The following is a 24,098-nucleotide window of genomic DNA, read 5'->3' as shown; positions in this document are numbered from 1 at the left end:
CCTCTTTCATAAAGGCTCAGTCCTGGGCTGAGAAGTAAGAAAGAAATCCTGAATGTTTTTCAACAGTCATCTAAATTTTTTCATAACATGAGTGCAGGCTGTACTGTGGGAAATTAGCAAGAGCTAAGCCAAGATAAAAACTAAATGAAGATGAAGATAGCAACTTTCTTACAAATCTAGCACTTTATACATAATACACTTTATGTAATCAATGATTTCAAGTTTGACCAGCCTAAACCTTGACAGTGATCAGGAATTAATAACCTGATAGGTAGGCAGCAGGGAAAACATTATTCAATTGACAGACAAGAGAAATCAGGGAATAAGCAACTGCTTCAAAGAATCCCTGTGAGCAGTAACACCAACAGACCCAGGCAGAGCCCCTCACTTCAGGGAGACCCATTCTGGGCCTCTTCTGGCTACATCCTTCCCCCGCGGCAACCAAAAGGGCAAACCTTCCTGAAATTAACATCCCACCTGTCCTGGGGGCCCAAGATTTGGAATTCTCAGAACCTATGCAAGTCTCTTCCCTGGGCACCTCTAGACCAAAGGGCTACAGGGCATTTGTTTTGGTGAAGGTTGGACATGTAGGCTGGAAAATCTCCATGCGTGGGCTGGGCACGGTGGCTCATCCCAGCACTTTGGGAAGCCGAGGTGGGTGGATCACCTGAGGTCAGGAAATCAAGACCAGCCTGGTCAACATGGCAAAACCCTGTCTCTACTAAAACTACAAAAATTAGTCGGGCATGGTGGCATGTGCCTGTAGTCCCAGCTACTCAGGAGGCTGAGGCAGAAGAATCACTTGAACCTGGGAGGCGGAGGTTGCAGCGAGCCGAGATTGCACCACTGCATTCCAGCCTGGGCGACAGAGCAAGACTCCATCTCAGAAAAAATAAAAATAGATGTACGGGTAGTTGAGAGCAGCAACAGGAGGGGAAGAGGACAGCTCGCTCCTGCATCACCCGTTCTGGCATGGGAGGTCGCGCCAGACTGAGCTTGGTGGATCACACCTATAATCCCAGTGCTTTGGGAGGCCAAGTTGGGAGGATCTCTTGAGGCCAGGTGTTTGATCAGCTTGGGCAACACAGGGAGACCTCATCCCTACGACAAAATTTAAAATTAGCTGGGTGCTGGGGAAGGGAGGGTATGGTGTAGGTCTGTATTCCTAGCTACTCAGAAGGCTGAGGCAGGAAGATCACCTGAGTCCAGGAAGTCAAGACTGCAGTGAGCACCACTGCACTCTAGTCTGGGCAAAAGAGCAAGACCTTGTCTCATTAAACAAACAAACAAACAAAAAATAAATAACTAAATAAAACGTGTGTGGAGAAAAGAATGAAGCCACAGGAAATTGGGTCCTAACCTCACATACAATGCCCCAATTCTAAGACTTAAAATTCTATATAGCATCATCAAGACACAATGGGTTGAGTTAGGATTTGGGGGATTATTCCCTAAGTGTAGGAGAACTTCTTGCAAATGTGAAAGTATCAACCATGAGATCTGAAGCATATAAGAAGACCCCAAAAGATAAAGTGGGCAATAAATCTACTCGTAACCTGAAATTAAATTAGCGAACCGAAACATAGACTTACAGAATTATGGTTATCTCTTCCCAGAAATTACAGAAATGCAAAAGTCAAAGCAAATTTAAAACACCATCCTTCACCTGTCAAAGTAACACTACCAATATCACTGACGTGGCCAAATCTGAACACTCATTTGTTCAAGGTAGCATCGAAATTAGCACAACTTGTAAAAACACGTTCTTTAGCAACCTTCATCCAGTTTGCAGAGGGAGGCTCGCAAGTTAAGTGACTTATCTAATGTAAGTGGCTGAGTTGGGGATTCAAATCCACATCCTGACCACCACACACATGCCCCTTCTACTTTGCGTGAAGCCTAGATGTTTACCCTAAGGAAATAACAGGAGGAAAGTACAGAAACAAAGCCACTTCCTGCAGAATGGAAAGAAGCTGCCAATGGCAAATTTAAAACATGGCCTTGTTAAATGTAATATATCTTTAGAATTACACAGAAGGAATGGTAATTCTCTTAAGTGAAAGCAAAATGTGAGTGTTTCAAGCTAACTGCAACTCAGTCAAAAGTCAAAGGTTTGTGAAATATGATTGCCAAAATGGGGCATTGTGAGTATTCTGTAAAGTATCTCATACTACAATATTTTCGAAAAGAGCTGGGCACGGTGGCCCACAACTGTAGTCCTAGCTACTTGGGGGGTGCTGAAGTGGGAGGGTCTCTTGAGTCCAGGACTTCAAGGTTACAGTGAGGTGTGATTGTGTCCCTCCAGCCTGGGCAATAAGAGGAAGAAGATCCTTTCTAAAAAAAAAAAAAAAAAAAAAAAAAAAAGGAAAGAAAGAAAAGAGCGTTTGTTTGGTTTGGCAGCACAGAGACTAAAATTGAAACGATACAGAGATTAGCATGGCCCCTATGCAAAGATGAGACCCCAATTTGTAAAGTGTTCCATATTTTTATATACAGTGTGTGCCGTGAGCTATTGAAAGCTGAATGCATTAAGCATATTTTGAAACTTAAGTCACTCCTTGGTTAACAAGTAAATGTGTCAGAAATTTATCATACAGAAAAGGGTGGAAGGGTGCGGCATTCCCTTTCATCCAGGAATTAGGCCTACAGAAATATTTGCACAAGCATAAGCATAAATGAATATGTATATTATACATAATTTTCATTTTATACATGAAAGTTATACTGTATATGAAAGGATGTTCAATTTCAGCATTACTTGTAATAGGAGACCATGAGAATCAATTTAAATGTCAATCAGTAAAGAGACTGGTTAAGTAAATTAGAGTATATCCATGCCACTGAACATGTAGCCAGTAAGCAGTGAGCCAGGTCTGTGTACACTGAACCAAAAGGTGCTTATGATTTCCTATTGAGTGAAAAAGGCAAGTTACGCAACAGTATTATCTATATGCATATTTTTTTAAAAAACCAACAGAAAGGATATGTTTGTGTGTGTATGTAAGAAAAATCTCAGAAGACAAGAGGGAATGAAGGAACTTTTTTTCTTATATGGTGGCATTTGCACAATGACAATATACCACTTTTATGCTTAAAAAAATATATTTTAAAAAAAATTTTTCAAGTTTGATTTCACTTGCTTATTTATTTACTCTTTTAAAGAGACCAGGTCTCACTCCATCACCCAGGATGGAGTGTAGTGGTGCAATCATTAGCTCACTGCAGCCTCGACCTTCTGGGCTCAAGCAATCCTCCCACTTCAGCCTCCCGTCAGTAGCTAGGACTACAGGTGCATGCCACCTCACCAGCTTTCGCTTGCTTATTGTCTCCATCCCGTTTCTATTATTTAAATGCCTCATCAAGCAGTGTTAAGGGTCAGTTTTAAAAGAAAGAGAGAGAAAATAAATTTTAAAAATGTTTAAATAGAATGCCTTTTCCATGGTCAGATTTTTCCTACCTTTATCCTTTATCATATATTGCTCGTTTCTTCTTGCATACATATTAAAAACTGCTGTACATTTTTTCCTCAGTCAAAGAGAGTTACATATAAATAAACTTACCATTCTTAAGTTAATCACACACACACACAAATTTGAAACCTAAGAGCTGTTCTTCAGGATCACCTAAACCAGTCCCTTTCGTGACACTGACGAGAACCAAGTCCTGAAAGAATGTTACTTGCCGAGCATCACAGACCTTGTTATGATTTGAAACCATGCCAGAGAAATTCCTTCTCTATCCCTACTTTCTTAAAAAAAAAAATAACATTTTGATGAGACCAGGGAATACAATCTTTTAAAACACTGAAACAACAGTGAATGTCTTCCTAAGTAAGTCCGACTCAGGTTCTGGGTGGGAGCCCTCGAGGCCACTCAAACAGTGTAGGCAGTAATGACACTCCAATTTCAAATCCACTATAACTGCTTATTGAACAATTTATTCTAGGAATTCCAGAAAATAGAAATGAAGTAAGTTTTAATGAAGAACACTTTAAAAGCCATTGTTCTAGGCTAAGAACTAGACACTACTGTTTATTAATTGCAGCACCAATAACTTCATTGCAGAGAGAAAGTGGTCTCCAACACAACAGTGTTCAAAGAACAGAACTTCCCAGAAACTGGACTCCAACTGGATTTACGATGCTATGGTTCTTCTTGGACAAAAATACATGACACAGCCAGGCGCGGTAGCTCAAGCCTGTAATCCTGGCCCTTTGGTAGGTCAAGGAGGGAGGATCACCTGCGGTAAGGAGTTCGAGACCAGCCTGGCCAACATGGCAAGACCCTGTCTCTACTAAAGATACAAAAATTAGCCGGGTATGGTAGTGGGTGCCTGTAATCCCAGCTACTTGGGAGGCTGAGGCAGGATAATCACTTGAACCCGGGAGGCGAAGGCTGAAGTGAGCCAAGATCACACCACTTTACTCCAGCCTGGGTGACAGAGTGAGACTCTGTCTCAAAAAAAAACAAAAAACAAAAAAACAAAAACACAACATCTGAATTCCCCTTCATTGTAAATCCACCCACATTAATACATTATAGACCCCAAAGAAAGTTAATAAAAAATTAATCCATAAACTTTTTACATACTACCTTAAGTGATACATTTTCATCATTGTAGATTTTAAATAAAATATAAAAAAGGACAATTTCTATTATTTCCCTTCCATGATATTAAGACAAAAGAGATCTTTCTTGCTAGAAAAAAATAAAAAGACACACACACACACACAAACCTATTAGCTATTCTCTAAGGATCTGAAAAGGGAAGACGTAACATGTTTTACGTATTTCAATGATTAACGCTGTATTTAACATTAGGAAAAACATCAGCACCAGAAGAACCAATATAAAGGCTAAATCCTTACAAAACCCACATATTACTCTTAAAATTTGTTCCTGATTATATTCTTACTCACATTGAAAATGTCTTTTATATTTGTTGAAGAACAAAAGAAAAAAGCTAAGTAAAAAAATAGGATTTATATTCCTGTTAAAATAAAAGATTAACAAAGAAAATGCTAAATAGGAGGCAAGAGTCTGCTTGCAGGTTTAAACCTGATCATTTTGTAAAGCCCTAATAGTTAACTCATTCAATAAATATCTATTAAACACCTATTACTTACCAAGAACCAAATTTTGAGGTAAAGGAATTTAGCATGCATTGTTTCAAATTATTTCAGTTCTACAAAGTTCTCCTATTGGAAACATCTATATGTTTACAAACAATATGCCTTTCCATTCATTTTGCATTTAAAAAGCACTTCTTAAAGAGGAGTAGAGACAAAAACCAGGATTTTTGTCCATAGGTGTGGCTATCATACGAGTACTTCACTCCCCCAAAAGATAAAATCCAGGCTGTCTTTTAAATCAATAGCATATGTATTGCTTACTAAAGCATCCCAGTCTATGTGACATTCATAACTGATAAAAGTATCTTGCAACCTCATTAATTAATAGCCATTTTCAGACATTTGCTCAATATCTCCATCTGCTACAGTGGACATCTGGAGCCCCCGTGTGTAGAAACCCACCTTTAAACAGCTGCAGAAGTAATTACCCCTAGGAAAGGACGGATTCCTATTCATTTTCTTCGGTATCTTCAAGACTGCACAGGTTGTTGTATGTGTTTTTAGGTTTGTTTGTTTCCTTGTTAACTAAATGACCAAGAGCAAGATTAGACTTTAATTGCTTCAATTGATTATGTGCTCGTGGAGATGCACACACAAAGAATTCCACCTCAAACTGCCAAGAAAAACTCAATCCTTCCATACCATTCCATAAAAGATAGACTTAAAGGGCAAGTCCCCTTGTAATCTTACTACTAAATAGATAAATCAAGAAAAAGGGACAGAAGCATCAATGGGCGATCTAAAGCAGTCATAAAAGCATACGATCATGATAAAGCACAATCAGTGACTTGCTAGGGGGAACAGGCAAATAAATAAATAATAAATACATAAGTTAAGTCTTGGATCCCCTGGTGTTTTGTGCTCCTGGAGCCACTCCCAGCTGCGCTGGCTTTTCTTTGTGCGACGCTCAGGGAGGCTCCGTCCACTGGGAGATTGCTCTGCAGTGACTGCAAGGCTGGTCAGCACTGGAGAAACTGAATCCCTTCAACGGCCAGACCGCTGACTAAGCCAAGTTACTCTAATTAGCCATCCTTTCTCAATTTCATTACAGCCCTAAGCAAAAACCATAGACATGTTTTGATGGGTTGATGCAGAAAAAAAAAACAACAACACATTAAAAAACACCAACATGCAACCGAAGGTACTGGCAGCTATGAAAATGTCTTCATCACTTTCAAACATGAAGCAAATTCCTGGAGGAAGGAATCAAAATTTGCCACTTATTCCTGGCTCTATTAACAAGCACTTGCCATCAGAGACTATAACCACCAGCACACCTTGCTATGAAAATGAACTTTTACACAATTGTAGCTTTGCTACATTTAAATTTTATTCAAGATTTTTTTTAAAGGGCATTCAGGAACATGGAAAGATTTTTTTATCTAAGTACAATATTTTTTGTTCTACACTGAAAATTGCATTTCAAGGTCTCTTTAGGCTCAACACCACACCAAAAGTATGCTTACACACACAATTCCAGTTTGATCAATTTGTTAACCAACAACTGTCAGACCAAGGCAAACAAATGCTTAGTGGTGACATCTATTGATGATTATGTTCAGTCTAATTTTATTTACCAGCGATTTTCTTTCTGCAAAGAGAAATGCTAACCAATCAAATGGAACCAGTCTGGATGTCTAGATGATAAGAACAATTTTCCAGATCAACGAGGTATCCTATTGATCTAATCAGCATAAAACCATTCAACAAAAATAAGCAGAAAAACAGCCTTTCTGCAATCCCACACTGGAGTGGAAAATACAAAGGCACCACTTGGCGGCGAAGTCATACATTGGATGGAAGGAAAATGATACGCAGGTGGTCCTGCTGACAACAGATGGTAGGAAAATAATCCCAAAAACCTTACTCCTTCACAGTGATCACGCCATCGTAGAAGATTTCTCATTTTTAACATCCAAATTCCTAAATCCATGTAAAATGTATTAAAGCATTCTGATTTAAAAAAAAAAAAAAACTGTCAATGATTCATCCAAACGTCTTCTACAACAAAATACGAACATGAGAAAGGTGACGTCTGCTATCGTGGAATTTCTGAGTGAAGGTCTCAGTTACTCTGTTTTGTTGACCACCTTCTTGGAGGGTAGATTTGTTTTTCATAATCCACTCTTCCACAGATTTTTTTTTCCCCTTTTCTAGATGGAAAATTTACAATTTTAGGGCATCTGTTACTCTGAGAGCTCAACATCCCGAAAGCGAATAGCACTGGAAACCTCAGCCTTTTAAACTCCAGGGACACCTCCAAGCCCCAGCCTCTCTCGAATGCAAACCTCTCGCCTTTCAAAATGTGTTTTCCAGACATTGCAAGTAAGAGCTGGGAGGAAAGACGGTTTACATCCCCTTGTTGGGGAACAGAAACAGTGGTTGGCGAGTACAACCAGTGTTACCACTTTATCACATATGGGTCAAACATGTTTGTGAGAACAATTATAACAAAAATTTAAAAAATATTTTTTTTTTGAGACAGGGTCTTGCTCTGTCACCCAGGCTGCAGTGCAGTGACGCGATCACGGCTCATTGCAGCCTCCAACTTCCAGGCTCAATCGATCCTCCCACCTCAGCCTCCCAAGTAGCTGGGACTTCAGGAATGTGCCATCAGGCCTGGTTAATTTTTATATTTTTTGTAGAGGTGGGGTTTCACCCATGTTGCTGAGGCTGATCTCCAACTCCTCAGCTCAAGAGATCCATCTGCCTCGGTCTCCCAAAGAGCTGGGATTATAGGAATGAGTCACCTAGCCCAGTGACAATTAGAAATTCTTACCTCCATTTTTATTCTGTTGTTTCTATGACCTTGAGCTTTTCTTAAAAATGCCTTTGAAGTTAGAAACTGCCTATAAAATTGTGAAATGCCGCCAACTCACAAACACTGCTTTTTTCTAAGAACACACAAAAGTGATAATGGTTGTGTTAAATAGGAACTTCTATTTTCTGTTATATTTTTATATCTTTCTATAATTTCGAATTTCCATACTTATAATGTTTAAAGATCCCTACCTTATCAAGGACAGAACTTTTTTTGCATAATTAATGACTTTCTTCAGGAAAACATTCCTAACAAAATGTTTCTGATACACTTTAATGAAATCATGATCTATAATTTTAAACCACTTCCCTGCCACCCAACCCCTCCCACCTCCTCCACCATCACCACACACCCCCAGGTGAACTGAAGGTAGGCTGGGTGCAGTGGCTCACGCCTGTAGTCCCAGCACTTTGGAAGATGGAGGCAGGTGGATTGCTTGAGCCCAGGAGTTCCAGACCAGCTTGGGTGACATGGTGGAACTCATCTCTACAAAAAAATACAAAAATTAGCAGGGCATAGTGGCATGCCCCTGCCCCGGTAGTCCCAGCTACTTGGGAGGCTGAGGTGAGAGGATTGCCTAAGCCCAGATTGCAGTGAGCCAAGATTGTGCCACTGCACTCCAGCCTGGGCAAAAGAGCAAGATTCTATCTCAAAAAAAAAAAAAAAAAAAAAGAACTGAAGGAAACCATTTTGTCCTCATTCTTTTTTTTTTTTTTTTTTTTTGAGACGGAGTCTTGCTCTGTCATCCAGGCTGGAGTGTGGCACAATCTCAGCTTACTGCAGCCTCTACCTCCTGGGTTCATGCAGTTCTCCTGCCTCAGCCTCCCGAGTAGCTGGGATTACAGGCATACACCACCATATCTGGCTAATTTTTGTATTTTTAGTAGAGACAGAGTTTCACCATGTTGGTCAGGCTGGTCTCGAACTTCTGACCTCGTGATCCTCCCGCCTCGGCCTCCCAAAGTGCTGGGATTACAGGCGTGAGCCACCACGCCCAGCCAGCCTCATTCTTTTAACTAGTCTAACAGTAACCACCTAGTCATTCTTTTCCTATTAAATATATCTACCAAAAGAGTCTTTGAATTGGCCTGCTGGAGGTCGCTTTCCTTAAGTTTGACATAAAAGTTGGAAATACGCTCAATAACTTCATTGTTGGAAAAAAGATGTTTAACTTTAAGGGGAAAACAAAGGGAGAGATGAGGGTAAAAGGAAAAAGCTCACCTATGTGGAAGAATGCCAGATAGAGAAATATAGAAAGAATAACAGATGAGACAGTCACCATTTCACAATGATTTAGGCGAGTCATCACTGGATGTGAAGACACTGGCAATGGAATCACCGGTATCAAACTACAATAGTACCCCACAGGGAAACTCAGCCCCTATTAGCATCAAACAGTCCAACTCAGCATCACCAATAATGGGAGGGACAGGCATTGTCTGTGATTGCTGTTTGTGATACAACAGTAAGGATTCACTATCACCACACCATCACCGCAGCATCACCTAGGTGGTACTCTTGCTAAGAATGTCCAGCCTGGGCCGGGCGCATAATCTCAGCACTTTGGGAGGCCGAGGTGGGTGGATCACAAGGTCAGGAGATCAAGACCATCCTGGCTAACACGGTGAAACTCCGTCTCTACTAAAAATACAAAAACAAAATCAGCCGGGCATGGTGGCGAGCACCTGTAGTCCCAGCTACTCGGGAGGCTGAGGCAGGAGAATAGCATGAACCTGGGAGGCGGAGCTTGCAGTGAGTGGAGATTGCACCACTGCACTCCAGCCTGGGTGACAGAGCAAGACTCTGTCTCAAAAAAAAAAAAAAAAAAGAATGTCCAGCCTGAATCTAATCATAGATAAATCTGACAAATCCACTAAATAAGACAACTGGCCTGGGCTCTTCATAAAAATAAATCTCACGGGCTGGGCGCGGTGGCTTATACCTGTAATCCCAGCACTTTGGGAGGCCAAGGCAGGTAGATTGTTTGAGGCCAGGAATTCGAGACCAGCCTGACATGGTAAAACCCTGTCTCTATGAAAAATACAAAAATGAACAGGGCATGGTGGCAAATGCCTATAATCCCAGCTACTCGGTTGGCTAAGTCAGGAGAATCACTCGAACCCAGGAGGCAGAGGTTGCAGTGAACCGAGGTTGCAGTGAGTCGAGATCGTACCACTGCACTGCAGCCTGGGTGACAGAGTGAGGCTCTATCTCCATCTATCTATCTATCCATCTATCTATCTATCTATCTATCTATCTATCTATCTATCTATCTATCTATCTATTCATCCATCCATCATCTAATGAAAACCGGAGGGCAAAGGGAGTATGAAAAACAGAAAGGCAAAGGGAGTATTCTAGTTTAAGAAACTAGAAAAGAAACATGACCAAATGCAATTTGGTTATATGCTGGACCCCATTTTTTCTTCTTTTGTTTTTTTGAAGCAGGTTCTCACTCTGTCACTTAGGCTGGAGTGCAGTGATGCAATCATAGTTCACTGCAGCCTCAAACGCCTTGGCTCAAGGGATCCTTCCACCTGGGCCTCCTAAGTAGCTAGGACTACAGGCACACGCCACCACACGGCTCATTTTTTGTACTTTTTTTTGTAGAGATGAAGTCTCATGATGTTGCCCAGGCTAGTCTTGGACTCCTCACGTCAAGTGATCATCCCACCTCAGCCTCCCACAGTGCAGGGATTACAGCATGAGCCACTGTGCCTGGCCAGGACATAATTTTTTTTTTTTTTTGAGGCAGAGTCTGGTTCTGTCGCCCAGGCTGGAGTGCAGTGGCGCAATCTCGGCTCACTGTAAGCCCCGCCTCCCGGGTTCATGCCATTCTCCTGCCTCAGCCTCCCAAGTGGCTGGGACTACAGGCGCCCGCCACCTTGCCCGGCTAGTTTTTTTGTATTTTTTAGTAGAGACGGGGTTTCACTGTGTTAGCCAGGATGGTCTCGATCTCCTGACCTTGTGATCCGCCCGTCTCGGCCTCCCAAAGTGCTGGAATTACAGGTTTGAACCACCGCGCCCGGCCCAGGACCCAATTTTTAAAGCAGGTATAAAATATATTTAAGGCTAACAGAGGAAGTTTGAATACGAACTCTATCTTAGATGATATTAAATCAATGTTGGGTGGGATGTGGTGGCTCACGCCTGTAATCTCGGCAATTTGGGAGGCCGAGGTGGGTGGATCATTTGCAGTCAGGAGTTCCAGATCAACATGGTAAAACCCCTTCTCTACTAAAAACACAAAAATTAGCCAGGCGTGGTGGCAGGCGCCTGTAGTCACAGCTACTCAGGAGGCTGAGGCACGAGAATCACTTGAACAGAGTGATTCTCAGGAGGCAGAGGTTGCAGTGAGCCGAAATCACACCATTGCACTCCAGCTTGGGTAGGAGAGTCAAGACTCTGTCTCAAAAATAAACAAATAAATAAAATCAATTAATGTTAAGTTTTTCAGTTGTGGGCTGGGGGGTATAGTGGCTCGCACATGTAATCCCAGCACTCTGGGAGGCCGAGGTGGGCCAATTGCTTGAGCTCAGGAGTTCAACACCAGCCTGGGCAATATAGTGAGACCCCATTTCTACAAAAAAATACAAAAATTAGCCGGACATGGTAGCACAGGCCTGTAGTCCCAGCTACTCTGGAGGCTGAAGTGGGAGGATCACGTGACACTGGGAGGCAGAGGCTACAGTGAGCTGAGATCATTCCATTGTACTGTAGCCTGCGCGACAGAATGAGAATCTGTTTCAAAAAAAAAATTTCTTAGTTGTGACAATGGCACTGGGGGTAAGCAGAAGAATGTAGGAGGCCGGGCGCGGCAGCTCACACCTGTAATCCCAGCACTTTGGGAGCCTGAGGTAGGCAGATCACGAGGTCAAGAGATCAAGACCATCCTGGTGAACACGGTGAAACCCCATTTCTACTAAAAATACAAAAAAATTAGCCGGGCGTGGTGGCGGGCGCCTGTAGTCCCGGCTACTCGGGAGGCTGAGGCAGGAGAATGGTGTGAACCCGGGAGGTGGAGCTTGCAGTGAGCGGACATCGCACCACTGCACTCCAGCCTGGGCGACAGAGTGAGACTCCGTCTCAAAAAAATAAAGAATGTAGGAATGTATTCCCAGGAGACGATGCTGAACTATCTGGGAGTAAAGTATCTGATATCTAAAACTTACTCTAAAAGAGTTCAACAACAACAAAAAGGATGCAAACAGGAGAAGGAAAGCAAAGATGGCAAAACGATACTGACCTGTAACTCTAACAGAAGAAACTGCTTCCACGTATTTGGTGAGAATCATACTTAACCATCCACCAGCAAACCTCCCCACCATCACCTCTCCCTACCATGGAGACATTTTATTATTTTAGCAACTAACTCCCCAAACTAGAAGCATTAACTCTTTACGTAAATACTAAATCTGGACTCTAAAAACTGTTATTCAGAAGCCAGAGAAGTACACTTTGATTGCTAAGAGTGCATAGTGCTCACCTGGATTCATCGTGATGTCTGTTATATACACATTCATATCAGAAGTCATTTTAAATTTTTAGCTTTAGTTCAGCATATGAGAATACCAGATACTTCATTCACTAAAAACAAAAGGGATCCACACGATTAGCTATCAGGGAAATGCACATCAAAACCACAATGAGATGTCACTTCACACTCACTAGGATGTCTCTAACCAAAAGGGCAGATAACAAGTGTTATGGAAGGATGTGGAAAAACTGGAACCCTCATACACTGCTGGTTAGAATGCAAAATGGTGCAGCTGCCTTGGAAAAGTCTGCCAGTTCTTCAAGAGGTTAAACAAAGGCTAAACATATAGCAATTTCATTTCTAGATAAATACCCAAGAGAAATGAAAACATTTATGTTCAGGCAAAGAATTGTACATTAGTGTTCATAGCAATATTATTCATGACAGCCAAAAGGTGAAAACAACCCCAATGCCAGTGGCTATCAACTGCTGCATGGATAAATAAAATGTAGGATATATCCATACAATGGAATATTATACAGACATTAAAAAAAACAGTTGGGCTCAGAGGCTCACCCCTGTAATCCCAGCACTTTGGGAGGCTGAGGCCAGCAGATGACCTGAGGTTGGGAGTTCGAGACCAGCCTGACCAACATAGAGAAATTCCATCTTTACTAAAAATACAAAAAATTAACCCCACGTGGTGGCATATGCCTGTAATCCCAGCTACTCAGTAGTCTGAGGCAGGAGAATCGCTTGAACCCGGGAGGTGGAGGTTGCAGTGAGCCGAGATCGCGCCGTTGCACTCCAACCTGGGCAACAAGAGCGAGACTCTGTCTCAAAAAACAACAACAACAACAACAACAAAAGAAACAGGAAGTACTGATGTCGCTATAACATGGATGAATCTTGCAAACACTACAATAAATGAAAGCCAGACACGAAAGGCCACATATTGTATGATTCCATTTATATAAAATGTCCAGAATAGGTAAATCCATAGAGAGACAGAAAGTAGCTCTGTGGTTACTGGGAACGAGGGGAATGGGAAATGGAGAGTGACGGCTAACGGGTATGGGGTTTCTTTGGGGAGTGAAAATGTTCAAAGATCACGACAGTTACTTACGCAACTCTGTAAACATGCTAAAAACCGCTGACTTGTACCCTTTAAATGGTGAATTGTATGGTGAATTGTATGGTATGTGAATGATTATCTTAACAAAGTTATCTGAAAAACCTGGAACAATTAATACTTTCCCAGCAACTGAGACTAGGAAAATATCTCAGAGGAAGAGTGCTCGGAGCAAAGTGATCCAGAGATATCTTCCTGGGGTAAATGTATCTGCTCCAGCGTATTCATTTCCTATTAATCATGAACAAGAACTACAATGCCTCTTGAGTTGAGCAACAGTGAAGTGTCATGACAAATCAGATTCAAGTGCTGTTAATTCCTAAAGGAAATAAAATACATTCTTTAATTATGAAATCCTCCCCAGATGTCTTGGCAAGTTCTATGATAGAAAGAAGTTCCTTTTCCACTCAATTTGGAGAAGACAAACAGGATGACAAACAAGTCTAAAATGCTATTGAGAAAAATTTTGCATTGAATAATAAAAATTTTAGAAAAAAATGTAAAATTGAAATATGAAAAAACTGAAAATGCCACTGACATTTTGAGATTATCATCCATCCTTGAACGGGACAGTTACGAATAGGCTACAGATGTCTTCAAAAAGACCTGTCTCAAAATTTTTAAAAAGCCACTTGTACTGTCTACATTCAAATGTTCACAGAAAACTTTTGTGAGAAAGATTTCACCTAAGACTGAACATTTTTCATCTTGACTGTGAGATTTAATCATTAAACATTAAATGTTTCTCACACCTGGTTTAAGCCCAATTTTCAATTTTCCCTCTGTAATATTAAAGTAAGGGTTTAGATGTTGATAAAAACAAAACAAACAAACAAACAAAACAGGCTGGGCACAGTGGCTCATGCCTGTAATCCCAGAAATTTGGGAAGCCAAGGTGGGTGGATCGCTTGAGGACAGGAGATCCAGACCAGCCTGGCCATCATGGTGAAACCCCGTCTCTACAAAAATTAGCCGGGCATGGTGACGTGTGCCTGTAGTCCCAGCTAACTCAGGAGGCTGAGGCAGGATCACTTGAACCCAGGGGGCAGAGGTTGTAGTGAACTGAGATCACACTGCTGCACTCCAGCGTGGGTGACACAGTCAGAATCTGTCTCAAAGAATTAAAAAAACTCAAACAAAAAAACACTAGTCTTTTCCAAAATGGAAACGTTACATAGAATTGGAAGTTTCCATATAATATGGGTATTTCGTTAGAAGTCTTATCTTCCCTTGTAAGCAAAAAGAACAGATTCATGCTAAATCTAGTTTTATATAGCTGCCAACTGTTATTTTTGCCTTAAATACGAGTATTTGAGAACATATAGTCACACCGTTTTTTGTTGTTGCTGTTTGTTTGTTTTGAGACGGAGTTTCGCTCTTGTTGCCCAGGCTGGAGTACAATGGCGCGATCTTGGCTCACTACAACCTCTGCCTCCTGGGTTCAAGCAATTCTCCTGCCTCAGCCTCCCAAGTAGCTGGGATTACAGGCATGCACCACCACGCCCAGCTAATTTTGTATTTCTAGTAGAAATACAAAAATACATCTCCATGTTGGTCAGGCTGGTCTCGAACTCCCGACCTCAGGTGACCCGCCTGCCTTGGCTTCCCAAAGTGCTAGGATTACAGGCATGAGCCACCCCACCTAGCAGTCACACCGTTTTAATAATGGTTACTTGTCGGTCCCATGAGGGTTCCAGCTTAGAAGGAAAGGAAAAGATAAAATGGGAGTTGGGGATGGAGGGGTATGGCATCTGTCAGGCAGGAAGGTGGCACTCAAAGAGCATGCGTAGGAGTCAGAGCAACTGAAGAGGGCACAAGGACAATGGCCATTCAGCTCACTCTATCAGCAAATGCCGAGACAGGTAGGTTTGGGTGCCCGAGGAATGATATCTGTCTCCCGGCAATGGAAAAATCCAGTGAAGAAACCACATCCACCTTCCAGGGACCCTTTTACACAGTAACTTCCTGCCATTATCCCTGTTATTTTTTGCCTATGAAAAGCCTTCATTAAGCATAGTGATATATAGCGATGGTGTCTTTTTTATGGCTATGTTCTAGAAATGTAATAGGTCCTGAAAACAGGGATCAGAAATGGTAAATAATAACTATAGACACAAAATCTTGTCATTTGTTCTATACATCGATGACTGTCTTTGCAAAAATCGTCAGAGGAAATGGATTGGCGCTCTGAAAACCACCTAATAACCCTACTCCACACCCCACCCTCTCTCTGTTGGCCAGGGTTTGGCCTTCTGTGGACTCTTCCACACTGTGATGTTTACTGGTGCTTTGACAACTGTCTCTCAAACAGCTGAAAACGTTGAAAATGTGAATGAGTCTCTTAAGGTCAAAAATCTACATGCTGACTTCAATGCACCAATGCCTGACATTAAAATGTGACTATGAGAACTAAGTACAATAGTCCAAACAGATGCTGACCGGTGCAAAAAACAGTATGGTGTTATTTCTATTAATATGGTGTAAGAGTCTCTTCAAAATGCTCTAATTAACCACTTTCTCACAGCTGAGATTACAGTGAATATAAAATCAATTCAACTCCCAGCTTTTTAACCTTCTCCCCTACTTATAACCTAGATTCTCCCTCATCCTCAATTCCTTCCCCTCATCAATCTGCTGGCTTTTAGAGAAATGAAAGTTTTGAAAAGATGAAACGATCTAAAACCCTGTCATTCTGACACCTTGTGATTTTCACGTTCTCCTTTCAACCGTTAGCTACATACATGCATTTTTTAAATACAATTACTATTGTGGAATACAGTTCTGCATATTTTCCCATTTCACAGCCATAAACATTTCTCCAAGTAGCTAAAATTTCTCCTGTGCCCCTGAATGACAATGATCAGGTATATGTACCATACATGATTCACTGAACTGATCTTTCAACACCTTCAACAAGGCTATGGTAAACATTTGTAACAAACATTTTATGGAATGCAGTTTTCCCTCCCCTGTGTTATTTATCTGTTGAATTTCCAGAATTAGCAGCACTGGAGCAAAGGATATGGTGAGACATGTTGCCAAATTGCTTTATAATTTGATCTTCTAAAATGCACAGGAATTGATACATTTCATCAGGGTGTTTTTCTTCTATTCTACCTAGACTTCTCCCTCCCCTGTCCTTCCACAGATCCAGTGCCTTCCTCCTCCTTATGCCGTCTTCAAGTCTGACTGCTCTGCTGCACTGAGAGCTAACACTGTCTTTCCTCTTTATACCAAAATGCTGGCACTATATCTAAGTTTGAAAAATATTTAAATAGGAGTAGTGAAAGAAATAAGCAATGACATAAGATAACAAATATTATTAAAGATCAAAAAATAAAAAAAAGAAAAAAAGAAGAGAAAAATATGTGATCTAGCATTAGCTATCAATCCTAACTTTTAACTTTTTAAATCATTTGTCACTTTGAGATGTCTGTCTTCACTTCTCATGCAAGTTGATAAAGAACCCTGGCAAGGCCAAGCAGAGTTTTATAGCAGACAGCTCTGACCAGGATGATCAACTACATTTATTCCAGATACTTTTGATCAGCCCTCATTTAGACAGAGCTGCTGAATTACTCAATTTTGTCAGATCACTTTGGTGAAATGCAGAATCACCATCATCAGTCCAGTCCCCCAAATCTAGAGTCCAGGAACCTGAAAACAACAACCAAAAGATCAACTAAAGGAAGAACAAAAAGAATATTACACAAATTTGATGTTGGGCTCATTCTTAGTGAACCCACACTGACTCCTAATGATCACCAATTTCTTTTCTCACACAGTTGTTGAGTAATCCACTGTAGGCCAGGAAGGATATTATAATCACCATTAACTATGGTTCCTCTGGTGAGAGACTGACGAGGGATGGATGGGAAAGGACAAAGAGCAGCTTTTATATACCTTTGCATGTACTGTTAGATTTTTAACAAGCATTATTATTCTTGAATTTTAAAATCTTAAACTAAGTGGTCCTTTTTCCCTAAAGGTACAATACCGTATGTTTATTTTCTTCTACTGTATTTTTTTCAGGTTGGTTTTCTTCTGTTATGTTTTAACTCTACTGGATTGAAGTCAGTTTAGCTAATTGATTTCCTGGGTCACTATATCCCTACAGTGACTATTTAAAGTTCAAATAGTAATAGCAGTTCCCTTCCTACATTTGGATTTTTGGACAATTTTTAGAATGGGTTAGCTGAATTCCCGCGAAGGAAAAGTTTTAAGCAGTCATATGAACATAAGTCAGACCAGTTAACAAATATCTGCTTCCAGTTGTTCAATAACACTTTCAACTAAGAAAGCTTTGATTACTAAAACCCACTGACCTATACACTTTAAAGGGGTAAACTATATGGTATGTGAGTTACATCTCAGTAAAGCTACTGCAAAAAAAAAAAAAAAAAAAAAAGCCTTGATTTACACGTATAAATTTAACTTTGTCCTTAAAATAAAAAGTTTTTTGTTTTTTGTTTCTTTTTGAGATGGAGTCTCGCTCTGTTGCCCAGGCTGGAGTGCAATAGCGTGATCTCAGCTCGCTGCAACCTCCACCTCCTGGGTTCAAGCGATTCTCCCGTCTCAGCTTCCCGAGTAGCTGGGATTATAGGTGCCTGCCATCACGCCCGGCTAATTTTCTGTATTTTTGTCGAGACAGGGTTTCACCAGTTGGCCAGGCTGGTCTTGAACTCCTGACCTCAGGTGATTCTGCCCACCTCAGCCTCGCAAAGTGCTGGGATTACAGGCGTGAGCCACTGCGCCTGGCCAACATAAACTTTTGGACAAAAATTATTTTCCCACAGATTTAAGCTTTCAATGAAATCATCCTTTGCAAATGAATGAGATGTTTGAAGCTAAATTAATTTATTTTTGTCAAAAATATTACAGATATATTACCTTAAAATGTACCTCTAATATGAACTTGTACTATTTATCATACTGTTTATCTTTAATTCTTTTTTTTTTTTTTTTGAGATGAAGTCTCACTCTGTTGCCCAGGCTTGAGTGCAGTGATAAGATCTTGGCTCACTGCAACCTCTGCCTCCCGAGTTCAAGCTATTCTCCTGCCTCAGCCTCCTGAGTAGCTGGGATTACAGTCACCTGCCACCACGGCTAATTTTTGTATTCTTAGTAGAGACGGGGTTTCACCATGTTGGTCAGGCTGGTCTCAAACTCCTGACCTCGTGATCCACCCACTTCGGCCTCCCAAAGTGCTGGAATTACAGGTGTGAGCCACCATGCCCGACCTCTTTTTTTTTTTTTTTTTTTTTTTTTTAAGAGATGGGGACTTGGCCAGGTATATCTTATTCTTTTATGATGTTAGTGGCACTTTGAGCAAAACTAATAATTTGCTTTAAACATACTAGTTTTAGAGCCAGCAGGCTTTGGCCTCTTGTCCTCAAGGAATGTGAGCAGTTCATTCCCGTCTCCTTCCCAAGGCCGCACCCTGCTCTGCTTTCATCTTGGCATGCTTGGATATTGGGCCCCAGCCAAGCGGATGTTCTCCATTCTCTTCCTTTCTTTTATTCAATCCTTTCTGCATACCATTAGCTTTCCTCATGAAACAGTGTCCCCTCCACCTGCCCCAAGCTGGAGAGTGCCTTGGCAGGGATGAGAACAGACGGTGTAGATTTGAGCTGGGTGGGCTCAGCTTAAAGGGGCAAGACAATGAAGTAGAGGCGTACTAGGTGGAGAGCTGCAGGGGTTTGGGATTCAACAGCACATAGATGTAAGGGAAGCCAAGAACATGTGTAAGATTTCTCAAGAGCTGGGCACGGTGGCTCACGCCTATAATCTCACCACTTTGGGAGGCCGAGGCAGGAGGATCACCTGAGGTCAGGAGTTCGAGACTAACCTGGCCAAAATGGTGAAACCCTGTCTCTACTAAAAACACAAAAATTAGGCAGGCGTGGGTGCAGGTGCCTGTAATCACAGTTACTCAAGAGGCTGAGACAGGAGAATCGCTTGAACCCAGGATGCGAAAGTTGCAGTGGGCGGAGATCATGCCATTCGTTGCACTCCAGCCTGGGCGACAGAGTGAAACTCCGTCTCAAAAAAATAAAAAGAAAAAAGAAAAGGAAAAAACAAAATCTCTCAAAAGGGTACAGTGAGTAAAAATGAAGAATGTGAACTGAAGAAGGAATTTATTATTATCTGTTGAATGGATGTTTCAACAACCAGTTTCACACAGATACAGAGTTAGACAAAGAGTTCTGAGTTAGAGGAAAAGCAAAGCTTTCAGGAAGTTAAGTGGTAATTCTCCTTCCACTAAGTTATGTAGACTCTCACAGAATCATAGTGAGAGTCAAAGAGAAAAATTAAGGCCCAGAAACCTTAACTACAGGTGACACATGCCTGTAATTCCAGCATTTTGGGAGGCCAAGGCAGGGAGATTGTCTGAGTCCAAGAGTTGGAGACCAGCCTGGGCAACATATTGAGACCCTGTCTAAAAAAATGTAGAAATTAGCCAGGCATGGTGCTATATGCCCACAGTCCCAGCTACTCGGGAGGCTGAGGTGGGAGGATTGCTTGAGCTCAGGAGATTGAGGCTGCAGTAAGCTAGGACTGCACCACTGCACTCCAGCCTGGGCAAGAGTGACACCCATCTATAAAAAACAAAATCACCCCCCAAAAGGAAAGAAATCTAAAGGTTAACTTAACTTCACCTATTCAACTACCTTTTATATGCAGGCAAAGAAAATGTACTTGAACTCTGGAGTATAGGGGAATTGAGACCCAGAAAAGCTTAGATTTGAAGTTGCAGAATGTCTCTCTTAGCTTTGAAAAAAGAACAGCAGGAGGGACCGAGCGGGCCTGTGAGATGGTGTTCACTGGTGAAATAGTCCTGACTGCCGGGCGCGGTGGCTCAAGCCTGTAATCCCAGCACTTTGGGAGGCCGAGACGGGCGGATCACGAGGTCAGGAGATCGAGACTATCCTGGCTAACATGGTGAAACCCCGTCTCTACTAAAAATACAAAAAACTAGCCGGGCGTGGTGGCGGGCGCCTGTAGTCTCAGCTACTTGGGAGGCTGAGGTGGGAGAATGGCGTGAACCCGGGAGGCGGAGCTTGCAGTGAGCCGAGATCACGCCACTGCACTCCAGCCTGGGAGACACAGCGAGACTCCGTCTCAAAAAAAAAAAAAAAAAAAAAAAAGAAATAGTCCTGACTGACGAAGGCTTCAGCAAGATCCTCCCTGTACTAAGTCTATTATTTTGTGATAAAAATTATAAAAGCCTTTAGGAATTGTATTCTTTTTGGGGTTGCGGAGGGAAGAAGAAAAACAAAGATCTTCTAAACTTTAGTTAATTCATGCCAGATACTCACTTGCTAAAAATGAAAATGCCAAAAAATCAAGTGTTTGAACTTGAAGTTGAAGTCAATTAGCCATGTTTCTGATGCAGACAGAATTCCCAAAATAAAAGCCAGCCTGATAATGGGATAAATTTAGAGCCCAAAGGACAATTACATATAAATATGATGAAGATTCTGTAGTCTGCATTTCTTAGAGGACACCTAAGGTGTTGGAAAGTTGACTGCATTATGTAGACACTTATCTGAGGCCATGCCACCGCACTTCATGAAAAAGTACTTAACATAAAGGCAATGAGCAGAGCTTTATTTATTACTACATGCACTGACTGAACAGAACAAGAACATGTAGCAGACCAGCAAGAAAACATCTGAAAACCATTGTTTCGGGCCGGGCGCAGTGGTTCACGCCTGTAATACCAGCACCTTGGGAGGCCAAGGTGGGCAGATCACCTGAGGTCACGAGTTCGAGACCAGTGTGATCAACGTGGAGAAATCCCATCTCTACTAAAAATACAAAAAGTTAGCCGGGCATGGTGGCGCATGCCTATAATCCCAGCTACTCAAGAGGCTGAGGAAGGAGATCGCTTGAACCCGGGTGGCGGAGATTGCGGTGAGCCGAGATCACACTATTGCATCCCAGCCTGGGGAATAAGAGTGAAATGCCATCTCAAAAATAAATAAATAAATAAATAAATAAATACTATTGTTGTTTTTGTTTGTTTGTTTTTGAGACGGAGTCTGGCTCTGTCGACAGGCTGGAGTGCAATGGCATGGTCTTAGCTCACTGCAACCTCTGCTTCCCGGGTTCAAGTGATTCTCCCGCCTCAGCCTCCCAAGTAGCTGGGATTACAGGCACCCGCCATAATGCCCGGCTAATTTTTGTATTTTTTAGAGATGGGATTTGTACTTTTAGAGACGGGTTGTATTTTTGTATGGTCTGGAACTCCTGACCTCAAGTGATACACCCACCTTGGCCTCCCAAAGTGCTGGGATTACAGGAAGTGAGCCACTGTGCCCAGCCAAACCATTGGTTTTTATTTTATTATATTTTATTTTGAGATGGGGTCTCATTCTGTCACCCAGGCTGGAGTGCAATGGTACAATCTCAGCTCACTGCAATCTCTGCCTCCCAGGTTCAAACGATTCTCCTGCCTCAGCCTCCTGAGATTGCTGGTGCCCGCCACGACGTCCGGTTAATTTTTGTATTTTTAGTAGAGATGGGGTTTCGCCATGTTAACCAGGCTGGTCTCGAACTCCTGACCTCAGGTGTTCCACCCACCTTGGTCTCCCAAAGTGAGCCACTGAAGCCGGCCAAACCATTGATTTTTAGATGCCAACCCTCAAAGATGCATCTTGAGGAGTGAAGGATAAGGGAATGCACAGGTGCATGGCTAGAAGAAAAAGAGTTGAGGAAAAGTCTGGAGGAATATAAACAGAGGGTCCTGAGTCGCAGGGCTCCAGGGTGCTTCCACTTTCTAACTATCATATCCGCAAAGCAATCATACACAGAGAAAAACGTAATCAAAGGAAGACTGGCTTGAACTCTGATGTTGTGGTACACTGCACAGGATAATTAAATTTGGAGAATGAGGAAAAGATCTGAGAAGCAGAACTAGAACCAATAGGACTTCATGATTGGCTGGAGAGTGAAAGGAAGAGCAAGTTCCAGGTTTCTAACTTGGCCAGCATAAGGCAATGATACATTCTGCAAGATGGTGCTGATACAAGAAGACAGATCTTGTTTATGAGAGGAAGGGGCAGGAAAAGTGGACAGAAGGAAATGCCATTCTTGGGGTAAACTTGTCCACATATATATAGATATATATGTGAGACTGAAACTCTAACTTGAGACAGTTAAAACCCTGGGACAATGCCTTGATCCAGGCTGGTAAATGAGCCGGGGGATGATCCTAAGGGGGAAATATATTTAAAATGGAATGGAGCTCACCAGGGTACAGCAGACGATGAGGAATTGGGAGGTAACAAGGGCAGAACAAAATAAGAATGGAAAGATGGTGCTTATACAGGCCTGGTGTTCAGTGATATTCATATTATTATTATTTTTAAATTGTATTTATTTATTTATTTATCTATTTATTATTTTTTTATTTTTTTGAAGATGGAGTCTCACTCTGTCGCCCAGGCTGGAGTGCAGTGGTGTAATCTCAGCTCACTGCAACTTCTACCTCCCCGGTTCAAGCAATTCTCCTGCCTCAGCCTCCCAGGTAGCTAGGACTACAGGTGCGCATCACCATGCTCAGCTAATTTTTGTATTTTTAGTAGAGACAGCGTTTCACATGTTGGCCAGGTTGGTCTCGAACTCCTGACCTCATGTGATCCGCCCACCTGGGGCCTCTCAAAGTGCTGGGATTACAGGCATCAGTCACCGCACCCGGCCAATATTCAAATTAAAGAGAAAAATGTGCAGTATCGATTGTCATTTCAGACGTACAACCTGCACCCAAAACCAAAGAGCTCTTACAGCCTGGCATTGGCCACCTCTAAACCATGATGGGCTGGGAGAAGTGAGGACAGGGTCTGAAACAAGGGGCTGGCCAGTAAAGATCATCATTCACCATTTACTTGACAGGAGATCTTAGTAACACATCCTGAAATACCTAGGAAGGCAGAGTGCACTGGGATCTTAGGAGCTGTCTGATATCCCAGAAGTTAATAATGAGAGACATCCCCTATTCGGCAGCATAGCCAAGTCCCCTCTCACACTGCAGTGATCTCATACGCATGAGCTCCAAGACGGGGAGTCAGCCAAACAGGAGTGAGACCTCTAGCACTGAACTCAAGAGCCATCGAATCAAAAGCTCCACTTCCTAGTTAAATTTCTACTCTATGGGCTCATTTTAAAACTGGGAATGATACCAGCCACCTCACAAAAGTTAAAAATTGTTGGTAACATAGGGAAGACCATGTATAAGTAAGTGCCCAAACAACTGCTTGGTACCTAATAGGCACTCAAACCCAATAAACGTTAGTGAATTGACAGTCGGTAAGAGATTGTTATGTTTCATATTTCTATATGCACCTGACCCGTTATTAGTTGATTCTCTACAAGTTTCAACCTCGTAATTAACACAAAAATACACAGTAAAACAACTGTGTTAGGAACCCTCAGACACAGGTGGAATGCCCCAAATTGGCCCATCCAATCCCATCTCCTTGATTCACGTTGTTAATGCTTTGTGCAAGGAAAAAAAAAGGAAGTTTCACTGAAG

General features: G+C 41.9%; 1 protein-coding gene and 1 non-coding gene across 2 annotated transcripts in view; one reads left to right on the top strand and one right to left on the bottom strand.

Annotated features, from left to right (window-relative positions):
• Positions 1–24,098, bottom strand: part of AKAP12 (A-kinase anchoring protein 12) — a 122,160-nt gene that overhangs the window by 77,806 nt on the left and 20,256 nt on the right.
• LOC114677817 (U6 spliceosomal RNA) lies at positions 2,387–2,488 on the top strand. Its single transcript, XR_003729259.2, has one exon. It is a non-coding gene; the product is annotated as a U6 spliceosomal RNA (small nuclear RNA).

Source organism: Macaca mulatta, chromosome 4 (assembly GCF_049350105.2).
Source record: "Macaca mulatta isolate MMU2019108-1 chromosome 4, T2T-MMU8v2.0, whole genome shotgun sequence".
In the NCBI taxonomy this organism is placed as follows: Eukaryota; Metazoa; Chordata; class Mammalia; order Primates; family Cercopithecidae; genus Macaca; species Macaca mulatta.
This window is presented reverse-complemented; position numbering and strand designations above follow the sequence as displayed.